General features: G+C 34.3%; 1 pseudogene; it reads right to left on the reverse strand.

Moving 5' to 3' along the window:
• Nucleotides 1-2,790: 2,790 nt before the first annotated feature.
• On the reverse strand, nucleotides 2,791-4,686 carry LOC120208177 (annotated as a pseudogene).
• Nucleotides 4,687-5,592: the final 906 nt, after the last annotated feature.

Consider the following 5,592-nt stretch of genomic DNA (forward strand, 5'->3'; position numbering starts at 1 on the left):
TAATCCTTCCAACCGCACAACCAATAATGTGTAGGTTCCCCAGAACCATACACCCAACCGCACAGCCAGTAAGGCCCTGAGCACAAAGTAGAGGAGCCTATAGATATACTTCCTCTAACAATACCCCAAAATAAAACATAATTTACATTAGATATCAGAACAGAATCGAGATCAGAAATCAGAACATAATTCAGATAAAAACATTCATGTAAATAGGGAACACACTAGAGTTTCCAGATTTATTCAGAGATAATGGATAATCTTATCGGATAGAGTAACACGGATCTTTAGTATGCCTATAGAATGTTGGAAGTTAGAATCAATATTGAAAAAGTTTGTTAACTGACAGAGTCATCAGTTATTCAAAATGCGTTTTATCAATATCATAACTTATTTAGACATTTTTCACAAGCTCTACGTAATCAGAAGGGTATTCAGAATCCTTTACATATGAGTTACTAATGTTTTTAGATATGACTAGAGCGATTTGAGATGATAAGGGAGAACGAATATTCAGGACATTTACCATTTATGTCGATCAATGGGATTATCGAACAAATCGTGCTAAACAACTCCCAAAACTGATGCCTGTCGAATGATCAATTCATTGTTCTTCCAGAGCATTTACTCTTTAATACCTAAAATTCTTGTCCACATATTATCTTCAGAATCATTACTGAATAGATCTTAAGGAAACTAACATATATTCTAATAGTCTTTATTTCATTTCCACGCTTCAATGATATCAGGAAATGCTGACGTACTTGATTTTTTTGTTCATAACCCATAGTAATGGTACACTATATAAACTCATCAGGGTTTCCAGACTTATCCAAATCACTTAATTAATACTCAGTCATTGAGGTTACTTAGCTCATTTAGCAGTCAAGTCCATTCCAGTTACTTCATGGTTTTCCAGAGTAATTCAGACATTTCTTAGTACCGAGTGCGATCTAAAGTTGAGCTGAGCTGAGTACTTCCAAAATTATCATTGAGCCAAACTTGAGAAGATGAACACACATTCAAGTGATATATATGCCATTCATGTACTAATATATTATTAGGGTTGATCGACTCACTTAAGTTGTGTTTCATAACTTTTAAGGGTAGTATAACACTCATATTTACTATATTCCTTAATTAATCCAAAACATCTACTTAGTCTAGGACATAAGGGTATTTTGGTCATTTTGATACTAAGTTTTATTCCATTCATTTCAAAGCTCGAGGATGTCCAATCATTCCTGAGCTTGGTGATATTCTTGATCATTTCTATTCCAGGGGTATTTTGGTTATTTTATAGATCCAGTGTATTACAATAATTTCCTTCCGTCCGATCTTATTATTAAATTCAAACTTATCATTTATTTCAGTCCCTTTAAACAATTATGACAATAAAGCACCCTCGATAAATTATTCTTCTGGTATTTACTCATAACTCAGAGATTTTCGGGTCAAGTGCCTTCCCAGATTTTATAAACGGAATATCAGAAATTTTCTGTACAAAGAATGAATCTTAATAATTAAATCTGTAGTTTATCAGGTTAAGTACAAAATCTAAGGGTACTTCTCATTATAGGTCAACTCAGACTATTTTTCCTCTCATTTCATTTTTGTAATTTCGTAACCAGATAATTTCGGTGTTAAACTCTTAACAAGGATAATATAATTAGGAGATCCTAAGGTTAATTGTTTTCCCGGATAATCTCTAAACTTGAAATTATTATTTATCAAACTTCTAGTAATTTGTACAAGCCATATTGGGTTTAGAAATCGGTTATCCAGATTAATATGTCTTTAAAACTTCTTATTCAACTTCAAAAGTAAATTATTGTCTTTTTACAACATAAGGGTATTTTTTGTAATTTTACCTAATCAAAGTATTCTCATAATTTATCGCTTAAACCATATTTGGTTCGAGTCCATCCATAATCAAACAGGCATAATAGTCCAATACATCCATGCATTTTTCCATTATCAACAAAAAATGGTTGTCCCTTGTTCCCATATGTAATGGGGTAAGGGGGAGGTAAGATAGAGGCTGCCCCAAACATTAGGTTGAGAGAAGCTTCCGTAGGAGACCTCCAAATTATGAAATGCCCTCCATGGGACTCGATCCCACGACCTCAAGGTTAAGAACCTTGTGCTCTACCAACTGAGCTGGATGGTCATTTCATTTTTCCATTATCAACATGTTCCATAAAGCATAAAGAGGTAATAATGTATTACCTCAATTTTCATGCCATACTGATCGACCAAAAAAATCCATTTGAACGCCCTCGATCTTGAAAATAACTTACAATAATTCCTCGATAACATGTCAATAGAAATTTCACAAAAAATGGAGCTTAATTGCGAAAAATATATCAAATCAGGTGATTAATCAATGAAAAACAGCTTACCGGGTTTGAATTTGGCGAGACGGACTTCAGAATCGAACTCAGGATGTCGAAAAACATAAAATATGACTTTTCAAAAATTTTGTCTTTCGAGCTTCCAATTCATTCTCTCACGATCCTAAACCATCTAAATTTTGAATTTAAATCCAAATAAATTTCCCTCACCATAAAAATAACTTATTAGAAATCCTTTTTCATATAAGAAGGGCCTAATTGATAAAATTAAGACTTTATGGGATCAATTTAATAATTAGCTACCAATTTAGTGACCAAAATAATTTTATTAAAACCATTAAGCAATATTTATAACTATATGGAAACTAGATGATAAGGTTTAATTCTCACTTAACTTGAAGAACTCATGCTACGATTTACCCTTCCCCCTTTATCATCAACTCCCAAAAACCATGTACGTACCATTCCACCATTTCTTATTCATTCCTTTACTTATTAACAAATTTTTGAAAGAGCAAGAGAATAATTTCCACTTACTTCTCCATGGCGATCCCACGTTGCATATGGCGAAAACATAGTTGAAAATCACGATGGGGCTTCAAGGTTTTGAAGGAAAATTCGAAGAGAATTTAAACCATTGTTGGGTTTTCTGAGAAAAAGAGAAGTAAAGATCAGCGAATTCTGTTAAGACCATGATTCAGTTCCTTGAGTCAACTAGCACCGAGCCATGGCGTGACCAAGCATAACTGAGCTGGGGGAGGACTCTGTATTGACAAATCAAGGGGTTATACACGATGAGCGACTTGTTGGAGTCGGATGAATTAGCCCAGAGGTAAACCAAACATAGCGAAGATGCGACGGGGAGAGGAGATCGGAAGGGAAGGAAATCGAGACTGAATCGAAGCCATTGGTTCCGATCGGGATCGTAGACGTGGATGCAGGAATGAAGTAAAATGTGATGATTATGGTGGTGGTGTGGGGGGAAGAGAACGAGGAGGTTGAGATGGGATCGGCTGGAGATGAGGTGCATGAAAGATAGTGAAGTCAGGGTTTGGTTTTGAAGCCAACTTTATCCAAATACTTAGCCTTCAGAATTGGAAAATTTTGAAGATAACTGCTTTTGAATTGCAGGCCAAGCATCGGTGGAAATAAAGATCACAATGACAAATAATAATTGAATACAATAATAGAGTTCACATCAGACAAAAGTTGGAGAATTCACGTGAATTCTAGAATCCCTTAAACCCAAAGAGGGGTAAATTTACACATAAAGTCCTTTAATTCCTCTCAACATTTCTAGTTAATCCAATATTATAATTAGATTAATACTTTAAACCCCATATTCAACTAAAAAACTAACCCCACTAATTGGGATGTGACAATTCTCCCCTCCTTAAAAGAATTTCATCCTCGAAATTCATTCATGTCGCATAGTTGCAGAAATGAAACTTCCATCAGTTCTTTCATATCTTTCAGTAGCTTTTACAGAAATATCGATCCTCTACTAATCTTTAACCATCTGAGTGTACATTTTCTTCAGAACTCTCCTTCATTCCAATAAGATAATCAGAACAAATTTATCCTTGTATAATCAATTCAACCATGGTTTCGAGAATAGGCTCCTAGAGCGATAACATATCCCAATTTCATTTCTGGAGTCGGATTATAAATTTCACAGATGAGTAACTCTCACATTACTCGTAAGGTATTTTACAAATTTTAGAAAAACACTACTAGTATTCCTTTATGCGAAGGTAGAGCCCTAAAAATAGAAAACATAGGTTAACTCATTACAGAGAGGGACTCGACCTTGGAGTTCCGACTCAGAGAGGTACGATTGTAGTCTAGGGGCATGTACTGATCAGACATCTTTTGAATTTCGACCGGCCCATCTATTTGGAAAGTTTTTGACTCAAACCTAAGCTCTGATACCACTAAATGTAACCCCCTCCGACCAATGCGGGTAACCCGATCTGATATGGGTTATCACATTAGGGCCTCGTAAAAATAACAGAAAATTTAAAACTTTTTATCAAAACATGTAAACTCATAAAATCATTTATCATTATTCACAAATAAAACATATTTTTAGACTTGCATATATAAAACAAAATACAATTACATGCCCCCTAATCACATGTATCATACTCTGCAAAACAACGCCGGAAGAACTCCCTTACTAAAGTCGATAGTTGTACTGGTACAATTCTTTTAACCTGCATTGGTGATTAATATAGTGAGCTTTGGAAAGCTCAGTAATACATAACTACTAAATGATGCTGAAGAATATGCAGATACATATAAACATATATTTCCTTATTGGTTCAGATATATACAGATTTTTAGGCTGAGCTGAGGTCCCATTGATATCTTAGGTAGTAACAAATAGTATTCAGTTCAGATAGAAATATTTCGGATATCTTGGTTCAGGAGATTAGAATAGGTTATCTAGTGTATTCCCTCAAAACTAGTGAAATGATACAGATCTTTTTAAAATATATTTTTATTTAAAATTCAATAACCATGGTAATCGCTCCAACCGCACAGCCAATAATGTGTTGGTTCCCCAGAACCATACATCCAACCGTACAGCCAGTAAGGCCCTGAGCACAAAGTAGAGGAGCCTGCAAATATACTTCCTCCAATAATAACCCCAAATAAAAAATAATTCATATCATATATCAGAACATAATCCATATCATAAATCGAAATAGAATTCAGATAAAAACTTTCATGTAATTAGGGAACACACCAGACTTTCCATATTTATTCAGAGATAATAGATAATCTTATCGGGCATAGTAACAAGGATCTTCTGTATGCCTATAGAATGCTAGAAGTTAGAATCAATATTGAAAAAGTTTGTTAATTGGCAGAATCATCAGTTCTTCAGAATGTGTTTTATCAAGATCATATCTTATTCGGACATTTTTTGGAAGCTCTACTTAATCAGAAGGGTATTCAGAATCCTTTACATATGAGTTACTAGTTTTTTTAGATATGACTAGAGTGATTTGAGATGATAAGGGAGAACGAATATTCAGGACATTTACCATTTATGTCGATCGATCAGATTATCGAACAACTCGAGCTAAACAACTCCCATAACTGATGCCTGTCGAAATGATCAATTCATTGTCCTTCCAGAGCATTTACTCTTTAATACCTAAAATTCTTGTCCATAGATTATCTTCAGAATCATCACTGAATAGATCTTAAGGAAACTAACATATATTCT

The sequence above is a fragment of the Hibiscus syriacus genome, unplaced genomic scaffold (genome assembly GCF_006381635.1).
Source record: "Hibiscus syriacus cultivar Baekdansim isolate YM2019G1 unplaced genomic scaffold, ASM638163v2 tig00016004_pilon, whole genome shotgun sequence".
Lineage (NCBI taxonomy): Eukaryota > Viridiplantae > Streptophyta > Magnoliopsida > Malvales > Malvaceae > Hibiscus > Hibiscus syriacus.